The 14,066-nt window shown below is 38.8% G+C and overlaps 1 protein-coding gene across 3 annotated transcripts in view; it reads left to right on the forward strand.

The window, feature by feature from the left end:
* The first annotated feature begins 762 nt into the window (after positions 1-762).
* LOC139277208 (RAF proto-oncogene serine/threonine-protein kinase-like) overlaps positions 763-14,066 on the forward strand; it is a 71,868-nt gene continuing 58,564 nt past the window's right edge. For 2 of the 3 annotated variants that reach the window (XM_070895356.1, XM_070895358.1), the window contains exon 1: positions 763-957. The gene's annotated coding sequence lies outside the window, so the exon portion shown is untranslated. Of the gene's footprint in view, positions 958-5,019; positions 5,143-14,066 lie in introns of those variants that run through there. The other variant, XM_070895357.1, reaches the window with a different exon arrangement.

The following is a 14,066-nucleotide window of genomic DNA, read 5'->3' on the forward strand; positions in this document are numbered from 1 at the left end:
TGTTTTGTGAAAGTGGGGGACTCGGGCAGCTACAGTATAAACACGCCCTAATTCTGTAGTGCTGCGGTGGCAGCTAACAGGCAGGGTTGGTCAAATGACCTCGGTGGAATTTCACTTGCTATTTGCAGTGTACTGTCCTTGTGCCCCAGTAACATGCTGATCGTGGCTGTAATTCTGGACCATCAAGATCTTATTTCAACAGTCTGGCGTCATCAGGGCGCTAGTCTCTCAACACTGGAGGAAGAAATAGAAAACTTTAACTTCTTAAATTAACCTGTTAAACACTACACCTCTCCTGAATAATATTATGATTTAATTTGTTAAATTTCCTTTGGTATGATTAGATTTACTGTTTGTGTGCCCCTCTAAAAAGGGGGCACTTTTGTTGTCTCCTTAAGGGTGCAATTAAAAGAGTTATACCTCCCCCACGAAAAACAAATGCATAATTCCCATGGCCTGTGAACACCACTAGCATAAAGATCAGCAGCTTCTTGCAATGTTGAAAAAGCTCAAGGCTTCGTGTGATTCGAATTCTTGTGTGTGTGTGTGTGTGTCGGTGCAGGTATTTGCACCGAATGCAGAAAGGCGACTGTGCATCGTGCAATCGCAGCAATTCACACAAACGGTTCGAAATGAGCATTTTCTTTTTAAATATAGATATTTGAAAAATAAGTTTGAATCACTAACATTTTCTCCCAGCATCCCATGCAGAGTGCAATGTGAAAGAGTTGCGATCGCAACAGTTGGCAGTGTGTGTGAGCAGTTCAAGTGGGGAATATGATGATGTCACCGGGCGACAACTTTTTCGCCTAGTTATGGCGGAGGTCAACTTTAGAAAGTTACTTGGCCAACTTTCGGATTTCCAACCGGGCGCAATGGATCTGCGCTAAAAAAAAACATTTACCCGGTTTTGTCGCGGGTTAAAGGGGCAGCGAGCGGACTGCTTTCGTTGAAAGCGTGAGTGCCATTTGTGGATTGGGAAAGGATTAAAGCTGCAGTTTGTTCATCTTGTGTTATTTATTTTTGTGTGTGTGTGTTGTGTGTCCCTGTTCGAGGGCTTTTTTTTGTTGCCGCGGCAGAAGGGCCCGATGCGTCGAGTTTTAAATCTCGGTAGGTTGGTGCCTTTAGTATCTTTTTGTTTTCTTCCACCAACCCTCCCTCCCCCCGAATTTCTGCAGACCCGAAAGGATCAGTGGCGTCAGGCCATTTCTCCCTTGGCGGCACTCGCAGCGACCATTATATTGGAGCCTTGTAAAAATAGTGCACACATCCGAGAATCCAAGCGGCCGTGCAGCCTCCTATAACGCAGAGGGTTTGGCTTCTTTATCCTTCATTCTCTCTCTCAAACTCGCAGAAGTGTCCTGGTCTGTGATGTTGCTAATTCCTCAGACGGAATTTTCTTTATTCAAGTTCAATGCGGTGGGACTAAAATGAGAATGTTTGTTTGAGGGGAGAAAAATACTGGGTTTGAGTGGAACCGATCGATGTGTTGATATCAGTAATACCGTCAACACATTTTACCCGAGCTTGATTCGGCTCAAAACCCGCCAGTGACTGCGCTCCATGGTTGACACTGTGGGGAGCCGATCACTATCTGTTTTGTGGCTAGTTGTTTGAGTGGTCGCAGAAGATTGAGAATTCACACGTGTGCGACTCAAGAAGCAGTCACGCGTGTCCGAAATCACACGGGCGAGGAGCTTGGGAGTCGTGAATCTCCACCCAAGTCTTTAGGCTAGAGATGGCATGAGGTTTCTAAAAGTGCAAACATCCATTTTGGCAACAAGTTCGAGAAGTACAGATCCTTTCATAGTGATTAATAATTAACTAGTGATCTTTCCTGGATCACACAGATATGATAGAGGCAGTACGGTATAATACTTTTGATGTTATCGCAGGAGGAGCCAGACCGCCTTGAAACAACCGAAGCATTTCTAAGTTTCATTGAAGGATGTTTTTATAATTCAGCCAGGCCCATAGAATAAGCAAAACACACCAGTGAAAGGGTTACAGTTGACTTTCTATTTGTGTAAAAGCCCTCTGTAACTCATATGTTGGTGATTTATAGATCTCTCTACCAATGAAAGCATTGCTATAATTCGTTCCCTGTCAGCAATGACAATTTAAAGCAAAATATTTTTGAATCATTGCTATTTACTGCTGCAGCCATCTTAGTATGTTTTCCTTTAAAATAACATGTAAATATATTCATGCTTTAAGGTGGTGTGTTGATAACTGGCAACTAGTACTTGCAGAACATCTGCTTCCAATCGGCACACATTTATATTTGTGTATGGACTGTAAAACAACTGAAGATGTAAACTATCGGTGTGAAGGTAGTACAGCAAAAATATTAATTGAAACATGCATAGGAGTAGGTGGATTTTACTGACAAAGCCTTGGATTGAGGGGAAAAAAACTTTTTTGAATACTGGAAATGCTAAAATACAGATCTTCCAGCAATGACCCTAAAGTGTCCTTGGCCGTCAGTTTTTGGAATTATATAGGGTATCTGTTGATGCATGTATCTGTCTAGTGACTCACCCAGGAGGTAGCACTGAAAAATATGGTGTCATGTGACTATCCCATTGAAGATTCCAGTTTTTGCCTGTAATGATCCCCAGAGGGCACTTTTCTAAATGGGGGTGGGAATATTGTATATACAATGGACCTACCCCTCCCCCTCCCAACACTCTATGGAATTGTACAAAGAAGCATTTTGTAAATGGGATATTTTACTTGTGATTGAACTATAAACAACCATTCTATATCAGACCAGGAAATATTAGAGAACCTTATAAAGAAGATCTAGTGTCTTTTGTACAGTTGATCTGGGCAAGCAGGCTGTTATGCATATTTTTGCAACTGACTAAAATCCTGATGCTATCCTTGCTTAAATATGTGCGAATGGAACTGCACAAAGACTGGCATTTCTTTGTGTAACCTTATGAATAGGAGTTACACAAATTTGCATTCAGCAACTGTTCTGTGAATAACGATTGTGAACAGCAGTCACTGTTTGTGTTGTTATAGCCTTGGGTAGGTCATTTGTCTATACAGAAATAAGATCGTACTGGGAGAGACTGTTATCTAGGTACTGACACATAAGTAAGCAATGCTGGAATTTGGAATTTTGTGGAAGTGTTTCTTTTACCATGTATAGTAACTACTGCATATTCAAAACAAATAGCATTCTGTAAGTTCAAAAAATACTCCAATGTGTAAATTCATCTTTTAGGCTAGTAGGCTGTGTTGTCGCCTGTCTAAATTTGTTAGTCGCCTAATTGTGATTCTAGCTATAGACCAACAACAGCTTAGATTTAAATAGCACTTATACACAGGGAAGCATCTTGGAGCATTTTATTGGGTGGTGAATAATCAAGAGGACACCAAGCAGAAGGGAGAAAGAGATGGAAGTCAAGAGGTAAAAGAAACACAAAAAGGAATGTTTTAAGGGAGGAAGAGAAGTAGCAATGGAGGGAGTTTCAGAGGGCAAGGCCATAGTGGCTGAAGGAGCAGCGAGCAATGGTGGGGAAGAATAAATAGACAAGTAGCAGAGGGTATGCGCAGGGATTAGCTGCTGGAGGAGATCAGAGGAAAGGAGCAGCTAAGTTACTTAAGAATTTGAAGAGGAGGATGAAAGTCGTAAAATTAATTCTTCGGAAATTTGGCCTTAACGCAGGTGGGAAAATGGGCTCTGGGTGCTGCATCCGAGATTGAGTGTATATAAGCAATATAGATCTGTAGTAAATAATTTAGTGAATAACTTAAGATCATGATTGCCAGGCTCTGCTGAAATCAGAGTGCATTTAACATAGGATTTCAGGATTGACTATCAGTACATTTTTACAGGGAGCACAATGGGAAATGTAGCACATGATTGTGATTCTTACCAAATTTGAACTCTATGTTGTTAAGTCATTTTATTTCCATTTATAACTGATAGTAAAAGTAATGGTTCTGTCGGTATTGCTTGACCAGTTTGGCATGTGATGGTGGTATATTTTTAGTGCTGTACAGTATATGGTGTCACATGTCAATAGTTCAAAGCATATTGTGTATAATATAGTGACTTTCAACCACCACTGTGTTGCGAAGTTCTGTTTTCAGAGAGAAGTTCTTTTTTTCACTTCTGCTCCTTTGTATGTAATTATCACGCTAAGGGTGTTTTGAGGTGATTCTGAAATTACAGTAACGAATCTGCAGTTTCCAAGTTACATGCTCCCATCTTCCACCCTCAAACTTAAGCTCATCCAAAACTCTGCTTCTCGTATCCTAACTCGCACTAAGTCCCGTTCACCATCACCCCTGTGTTCACTTACCTACATTGGCTCCCTGTCCCCAAACACCTCCGTTTTAAAATTCTCATTCTCATGCTCAAATCCTTCCATTGCCTCACCGTTCTCTATCTCTAACCTCGTCCAGCCTTATAACCCTCTGAGAACTCCTGGGTTACTCCAACTCAGGCCTCTTGTCCATCCCTACTTCCTTGACCCCACTATTGGCGGCCGTACCTTTAGGCCCTAAACTTTGGAATTCCCTCCCTAAACCTCTCCGCCTCGCCACACCTCTCTCCTCCTTTAAGACCCTCCTTAAAACCTACTTCTTTGACCAAGGTTTTTGTCACCTGTCCTGATACATTATTTTGCTCAGTGTCAGTGTTTGTCTGATTATGCTCCTGTGAAGTGCCTTGGAATGTTTTACTATGTTAAATGTACCAAATGCAAGTTGTTGTTGAACTTGTGCATATTGTTCCTGCCCTGGTTGTTGCATAGAAATAAAAGTGAACAGTTTTTTATTTTGTTAATGCTTTATAAATTTAAGTATGTGTTGTGTGTAGGGAAGATTGGGGACAGGATGAGAGGATACTTGTTGTAACTCTAATGGAACCATGAGTGCTAAGAACGAGTTCTTTCAAGATTGCATATTACCAGTACACGAAGGCATTGCCCATCTGATTGTGTGTGTGTGTGTGTTTGTGTGTGTCCATTTGTGCTGGGAGACGAGGCAGAAGCGGTGCCACAATCACCAGAGGTTGTTGCTCACGCTGTACTTGCATTAGAACAGTGGCTACACTTCAAAAGTACTTCATTGGCTGTAAAACAGTTTGGGATGTCCTGGGGTCATGAAAGGGGCTATATAAATGTAAGTTTTCCTTTTTACTCAAACAGTCCAAATGCAGCTTGTGGAAGTTGTGAAGATAACTACAGTTTTTCAACACTTTCAATGTTCAGCTTGGGGACAAAGGAAACTACCTTGGGGATAAGGGAGGAAAAAAAGCATTGCTGAAAAAGTGAGGTTTTGATTCTTGATTTAGATGGGATACAATTGAAATTAAAAACCTCCTGTTTTAAAGTCCTGGATATATGTTTATGAAGTCTGTTTTAAACCTCAGCATTGTTTGTTTAAATTTCCTAACTTTTTATTGCACTGTTCTGTTTATTAATCATCTAACTTAAATTGCTGTTTACTGGCTGAATTTTGGCTTCGGATGAGCTACCTTGAGAGTAGATGTCAGTACTGTTAAAAATCCAATTACCAAGAATAGATTTCCCTCATATGTAGGTGTATCTTCTAATGATGAGCTGTTCCGATTTATTTAATGTGTTTGTACAAACAGCCCATTGGACAATAGGCATTTTTGCTAATTGTAGAATGCTTCTGAGGGGTTTTGATTGAGCAAATAGGGAGAAACGGTTTTCTCTGGAAAGTGGGTTGATAATCAGAGGTCATGGATTTAAAATAATTGGCAAAAAAACTAGAGGGCAAGTGAGGAGAAATCTTTTCACATGGAGGATTGTTAAGATCTGGAACACACTACCTGAAAAGGTGGTGGAATCAGATTCCATCGGAAGATTCAAAAGGCAGTTGGACATGTACTTGAAGAGAACTAGTTTGAAAGATTATGGGGAAAATGCTAGGATGTGGGACTAAATTGGATGGCTCTTTCAAAGAGCCGGCACAGGCATGACTGGCTGAATGACCTCCTTCTGTGCTGTAAGATTCTATGATTTTTATTCTCTGTAGATGAAGATGACGTATATAGAACATTGCTAAAGAAGTAAGCTTCCTAACATTTCATTTTGTGTTGTTCTGAATTTGTTTTTTGCTGAGTACATTTGCAGCCTTTTCTTGTAATACTGATACAAGAACAGAAAGATTCTCTAAAAGCACATGCAGAGGAGGTAAAGCATGGTTGCAGGATAAGATTGGAAATGTTTTGTTACATGTTTTCAATGACTTGTGCCAAGTGAAGTTGACTGTTCAGCATTATCTCTATCGTTTTCACTGAATTATACTGTGTAATTTTTGTACCTCTTTAAAAGAGTGGAAGGTTTCTATTATAGAAGGTTTATTTTAAGTTTGTTTTTGTTTACCGTTTATCACATGCACTTCAACCTAGCCAGCTAGAATAACAGACATGATGGTGAGCCCTTGAAACTGGGTCAGACTGCAAATGGGTTGGCACATTCAGCTGCAGCTCGGCAACACTAAAAATGGTAGTTCTACCAAGGTATCGGGAATACTTCACTTGAAATTTACTTTCTAAATTTAACAAGAATGTTGCACATTCCCTACCATTATTCACATGAGCCTCAGCAGTGACTATTAGTAGGCTCCTCAACTCTGGGGACATCACAACTGAGCCTGAAGCTGTATTTACTGTAATCCACTCCAAACATGTGCACACAAATTTCAGAGTGGGTGCTATGGTTCATTTCCCTTCCCTAACCCAGGAGTGCTGAGGGCAGTTGTAGCCCCCTCCTCCAACCATCACCCTGATTGAGATCAGCTAACTTGGCATAGTTCCAGGTTCGAACCTTAGACTTTTGTGGTCTGTGTGGTTCAGTTACTTACTGGATACATTTGTTGAGACACTAAGGGAGGGATCATAATTATAATGAAAGCTGAGATGTAGATTACCCCTAGAACTGAATTAATATTTATGCATCAAAATAGGACATTTATTCATATTTTTTCTCACCTCTTATCCTTTCTTTCTTGAAAGCGGTGACTCTAGTACTTTGCCCAAGTGGCTATTCTTGATATGTGAGCTTAACCAATAAATACTGATGGTAAATTACTTGACTATCAAATTATAATGACACTCAAATTTCCAACAGAAGCTCAGCTTGGCTTTTTTCCCCCACTTACCTAGCCTGGGATGCTACTCACCACCACTGCCACCCTGAGATTGGCTACTCAGTACAAAGTATCAAACCTAAACCTTCTGTGGAACTTAATAACAACTTGCATTAATATAGTGCCTTTAACTTAGTAAACGACCCAAGGCTTTTCATGCGAACATTATCAGACAAAAATTGACACGGAGCCAAAGAAGGAAACATTAGGATAGGTGACAAAAAGCTTGGCCAAAGAAGTAGGTTTTAAGAAGGTTTTGAAAGGAGGAGAGGTTTAGGGAGGGAATTCCAGAGCTTAGAGCCTAGATAGCTGAAAGCATGACTGCCAAGACAAGAGGCCAGAATTGGAGGAACACCGAGTTCTCGCAGGATTATAGGTCTGGAGGAGGTTACAGGACTGGGAAGCGGCAAGGTCATGGAGGGATTTGAACATGAGGACGACAATGACTTTGGTGTTCCCAATCTTAATTGGAGGAAATTTCAGCTCATCCAGGACTGGATGTCGGACAAGCAATCTGACGACAGTCAGTGCTAGGGTTGAGAAAGATGATGAAGCACTACTTATATTTTTCTGCTGAGTTATTTGGAGTTAATTCATATAGTTCAGTAAATTAAGAGAGATCCTGCAGTTCCAGACATTTATATGCAGGTAATTCAAAATTACAACTAGCATTAGAAATTTTTCAGCAGAATATATGTTATGATTTTCAAATATTTGCATCTTGAAGGATTTAAAAGATTGATCAGCTTTAAAAAAATTGTAGGCATTGATTTGCAGATGAAGACGAAGATCAGGTTCTTTTTTAAATTTGGAGAACTAGATCACAGCGTATATAGGATGACTACCCATTACTGAGCAACAGCTACCTGAAAAAAATATTAATAGGCCATAAAACTAGATGGTCAGTGAAGGTATTACATTTGAAGTTCAGATGTCATAGTACTGTGATGTTGTGACACAGTGCTTTTTTTCACCAGCTTTTTATCCATTTGTAAATATATTTAGCCACATAAAGCCCAGCATTAGTAATTTGCAAATTGGAGAATGGCCAGAGCAATCCCTACATTAGATTAACTGGCATTGAATACCATGCAGAGCCCTGTTGAGAATTGATTTGGCTCATGTTAAATTCTAATATCAACTGAAAATGGAAATGTTTAAAGTTGACGTTGTACCAAGAAAGAGCTCCATTGAGCAGATCGAAAAACTACACTTTTTTTGATAGTGACTCGCCCGCAAGTTAATATAAGTTCGTTTGCACTGCCAGACATTCAATTGACTTCTAAATCCAGATTATTTTGTAGAAAAAATATTTTGGTCACTCCAAACTTTAACCTCAATTGAAATGGTCCTAACTTTACAAAAGTTTTAAAAGATAACTCTATGACTGATCTCCGCAATGTTGTTGTGATGAGGCACTGAGCAGAACTCTGGGAGCAGTTCACCTACCCAATCTCTTGAATAAAGAAGGGTAGAAAATATCCTAAACTGACAATCTTGCCAATACCAACAAACATTTGATTCATGGACCCATTAGCCTTCAGTTACATACCCCATATGGTATAACATTTTTTTTCATTGCTCTGAATTCACATGAAATGTGATAATTATTGCGGGTGAATGAATCACTTAACGGGAGAACTGGTATTTCATAAATCTGAAATATCTTGTGCCTTGTAATCAATCATTCATAAACTGTTTGCTAGAAGATATTGTTGGGAACATTTCTTTCCAGGATTAGATGAAGTTGAAGTTTGTGTGCAGTCCTTGCTTTAGGCATTGGATCAATGTAAGCAATCGTTCACTATCATAGAATCATAGAATGGTTACAGCACGGAAGAAGGCCATTCGGCCCATCAAGCCCACGCCGACCCTCAGCTAGTTCCACCCCCTGCCCTTTCCCCATAGCCTTGTGATTTTTTTTTCCTTCAGATACTTATCCAACTCCCTTTTGAAAGATAAAATTGAGTCTGCCTCCACCACCCTTTCAGGCAGGGCATTCCAGATCATAAACACTCGCTGTGTTTAAAAAAAAGTTTTTTCTTATATCGCCTTTGGTTCTTTTGCCAGTCACCTTAAATCTGTGTCCTCTGGTTCCCGACCCTTCTGCCAGTGGAAACAGTTTCTCTCTATCTACTCTGTCCAGACACCTCATGATTTCGAACACCTCTATCAAATCTCTGCCCAACCTTCTCTGCTCCAAGGAGAATAACCCCAGCTTCTCCAGTCTACCAACCTAACCGAAGTCCCTCATTCCTGGAATCATTCTCATAAATCTTTTCTGCACCTTCTCTAAGGCCTTCACATACTTCCTAAAATGTGGTGCCCAGAATTGAACACATACTCCAGTTGAGGCCGAACCAGTGTTTTCTACAGGTTTATCACAATTTCCACACTTTTGTACTCTATGCCTCTATTTATGAAGCCTGGGATTCTGTAAGCCTTTTTAACTGCTTTATCAACCTGCCCTGCCACCTTCAATGATTTATGCATGCATACCCCCAGGTCTCTCTGTTTGTGCACCACCTTTAGGATTGTACCATTTAGTTTATATGTCCTTTCCTCATTCTTTCTACCAAAATGCATCACTTCACACTTTCATTTAATTAGTTAAATTTAAAAAATCAGTCTAAGAACTTTAAGCCCAAGGATGAGAAAACTTGCCCATTGAAGCTTGGTAATCTTAACTCTTCCATTACAGCTTTGATTTAAACATCCCTAATATTTTTATCTTTACTACCTAGACTAGTTATCACTCTTTGAGTAAAGAAGTTCTTCCTTGTATAACTTTTAAATGTACTTTTCACTGATTGATTTTAAACATATATCCTCTAGTCCTAATTTTGTCTTAATTTAAAATTAATAGATTACTGAATAGTATATAACCATGGCTCCAGAGTGTGGATACAATCTATTCTTAAGTTATAAATTAGTTTGAACTGTTTACTTAATGAATATAATCTGTCGGTGTACCATTTTGCACAAGCCCTGTTAGTACAGTGCCGACCAGACTTTCAACAGGGGAATGTCCTTGGCATGATTCCAAGAGACCACATTGCCAGGAGCAGGGCACGTAATACAACCCAGTTTTTGTTACAGTCAGCACTTTTAACATGGTTCCAAAAACAGTACTGTAGTTTTACTGTATGAAGTAATCCTCAGAGTCTAAAACTAATTCTAGACTAACTAAACACTATATATTTTAATGTATGGTTCTCTGACGTAAGAGCACCATGAAGTGAAGTCTTCTTGCACATCTAAATAAAATATTTTGGTTGTGTATTCAGTGTTTCTATAAATGGCTATCATTGCGGGGGGGGGGGGACTAATACAGCCCTAGAGTAGGCCAAGTTCCACTTGCCATATTTTTTCATTTTAAATGTATTGCAGTAATCTTGGGACAAAATGAAACTGAATGCCTGTCTTAAGCCCACACTGTACAGTGTACTTTTATGGACGCTGAATGGTGCCACAGATTAGCTTTAACACATTCATTTCTTTTGTGTTTGTTTTGGAAGAGGATTTTGGCATTTGAATTACCTACAGCCCATTTTAACCTCATGGTAACTGTAGGCATATGTATGTTTTGCAAGTTAAAATCGAGATGCATTTTTTGTTGTTGCAAGAATATGGTTTGCAGTGCAACTTTAATTGTTTATCATTAAGATTATAAAATTTTTTTGCAGGAAAATAATTTCATAGAGTATGTTACTAAATATGTATATTTTGAAAACAACAAAGGGTCACAGTTAAGTATGGAATCCTTTGCTTTGGCTCCAAAAAAAACAACTGCAATTTTTATTTCTGCAAAGAAATTTTTAAGATTGTTATAAAGAAGAAAAGCACTCCTGTTTGTGATCTTTATATTAAATGTCACATGATGTATTTCAAACAAATCATGGGTGAAAATAGTGCATTCTTTTTATTTTATTTGTATTTGACTGGTTAGGTAATTTTGCTCCAATGTCATCAGAGCTGCAATTTCCCTAATTCTGTAAGGTAGGCTTACATTGGCCAATCTGTGTTGACTGATTGCAGCTAATAGTTGATCTCATTCAATCATAGAGAACTAACTGGTCATGTTGTCTAGTCTTTGAAACAAATCTCTCATTTTTGAGAATGTGATATCATGACATTTTATTGAGTGTGATGCAGTTAGATTAGGAGGTGAGAAGAATTTACATTGTCAGTTAACAATTGATGATATATTTTTCCATGTTTCACCATACAGACTACCCATCATTATCCAATGTTCTTTTTACCCAAATTTTAGAATTTTCTTAAAATAGCAAATATACACTGGCATAAATACAGATGCTCTTATAACTACTTGAACTACACAATCATCAAAATGCTTTGTGTTTTTTGTAATTCCTGTTTGGAAATTCAGATTTTGGAATTTTGTTGTTGCATAAATAAAACAAAATGCACAAATTAGCTTAGGATTCAATAAATGCTCCAACACGAGAGCTTCTGACCTCTTAATGGATTAGAACTGTGCAGTGCCGGTAATGTAAGCACACTGATGAATTTGGGAAATTGCTTGATAGCACGCTAAAGAGACATCTACAATCTAAGGAATGTAAACTGTTTAAATGTTACATCTGTTCAGCTTTCATAGCCATATTAAATGCAGATGACATGAAGCAGTCCTGTAAATTAAGAGATGAGCATAAAACATGATAAACTCAGTCCTTCGATTTAAAAAATAAATAAGCTTGGTTTTAAAACTCTTGTCATTTTTTCCAGATGTTTTAATATTACATGCATTCCATCATAGACATGGATCTACTAGAACGGATTACTGCATACACTGATGTGTTTGTTAAAGCTACATTCACTACACCCACATTTTTGTTTTGCTTAAAACAAATCTTCCTATCAAACAAGAAAAATATCTACTATTATCCTACGTTTGCAGTTGCACTCTGCTGACTTTACAGAAACAAATGTTCCCACTAAAGCTGTGCGATCTAGCCCACACTGATTACAGATGTAGTCCAGGACATGTAATCTGTCCTGTGTCACTTACTAAAAAGAACAGTTTTTTCTGATGTTCACTTGTTTTGGTTCAAAGACCAGGGTGCAAGAAGCCCAGAAGTAAAAAAAACAATTGCTTTCTTTTTCCATTTTGCTGCTTTAAAAACTAAATGTGCATCAACTGTGCTTTGTTTTGGATGTCTCTTATATGGGTGAGTCAGTCAATTTCTTTAAAAAAATGCTTGGAAATACAGCTTTGAAACCAGTATTTGCACCTTTACATCATTAAGCCTTGCATACACAATTTATACAATATTGATCTTGAATAAGTAAAACCGTATTTATTTAGTGACTATGTTGTATAAAGCAATGGAACATTGTTTCCTAACCCAGTGTCAACATCAAGTGTTCTGGGATTAGTTAGTGTTGATATTAGTTTTATAAACCAGTTCCCCTCTTGGCTTTTATGAATGGGATTGTCTAGCTCTCAGCTATTCGAGATAAATAAAATTCTCTGCATCATTTAAAGCATGCCACCCCTCTGAAAGAAAGAAAGACTTGCGTTTATATAGTGCCTTTCACGACCACCGGACGTCCCAAAGCCAATTACAGCCAATTAAGTACTTTTGTAGTCATTGTTGTAATGTAGGAAATGTGGCCCCAATTTGCACACAGCAAGCTTCTACAAACATTAATGTGATAATGACCGGATAATCTGTTTTTTTTTGTGATTTTGATTGAAGGATAAATCTTAGCTAGGATACTGGGGATAACTTCCCTGCTCTTCTTCGAAATAGTGCCATGGGATCTTTTCAGTCCACCCGAGGGAGCATCAGTTGAACATCTCATCCGAAAGACAGTATCTCTGACAGTGCAGCACTCCCTCTGCACGCACTGGAGTGTCAGCCTAGATTTTCGTGCTCAATTCTTTGGAATGGGACTTGAACCCACAACTTTCAAACTCCGGCAAGAGTTCCACCCACTGAGTCACATCTGACACTCTACAACAAGTACTTTTAAAATGGAATTGAACTCTTTAATGAAGTGTTTTCTGAAAGATAATCTGGAGTGAAATTGGCACAATTAGAAATTATACTTATGTGTTTTAATAATAATTCCTTAAATGTAAATACATATTTTCTCACCTTCTGGAGCACTGACCTTTGCTGGGGTACAAGTCTGTCAGCCAGGCTGCTCGACTGTGAAGGGCATCAGATTTTTGGTCACTCCTGTCCTCACCCAATGACTATACATGTACATTTGCTAGTGGGGTAACAACATAGCAGTCAACTGCCTTGGATTACATTTGTAGACAGCCGATAAAGAAAAGTTAAAGCTTGGGTATAATGAGCCCCTAACTTGAATAGCTGACCAACTGTGCCTAGACATGCATGAAAGGCAAGGTCTGCAGGATTGTTGGAATTGTACCCTTCAGGAGAGAAGGGGGAAAACATGGGGGAGAGGAATGTTTCAGTGATTATGCTGTCTGCTGCTTGGAGAAATGTCATTTTTTGTTGTACAGTAGTTGTATCATGTAAACTTAAAGATGATATTGGGAAACTGGTTAACTTTGTTTTGTTAACTTAGTTTTTTTTAATAGACTGCCACCAGCATTTAAATAAAGTTTGGATAAGCAATGAAGAAATATGAAGGTACTTGATAAGGTTCTGCACAAGAGATCATTATCCCATATGAAAGCGCACAGAATTGGTGGTAACCTTTGTGACATGATTGGTAATTGGTAGGAGACCGAGTAGTGATAAAAGGAATGTACTCTGATTGGCAGGATATAACAAGTGTGTTCTCCAGGGATATGTAATGAGACCTCGGCTTTTCACCATGTATATTAATGACTTGGATGAAGGAATGGAGATTTATATATCCAAGTTTGTGGATGACAAGTCTGTAGAAGCACAATAAGTTGTGTGGTTGGGAGCAGGAGACAA

The sequence above is a fragment of the Pristiophorus japonicus genome, chromosome 12 (assembly GCF_044704955.1).
Source record: "Pristiophorus japonicus isolate sPriJap1 chromosome 12, sPriJap1.hap1, whole genome shotgun sequence".
NCBI classification, from domain to species: Eukaryota; Metazoa; Chordata; class Chondrichthyes; family Pristiophoridae; genus Pristiophorus; species Pristiophorus japonicus.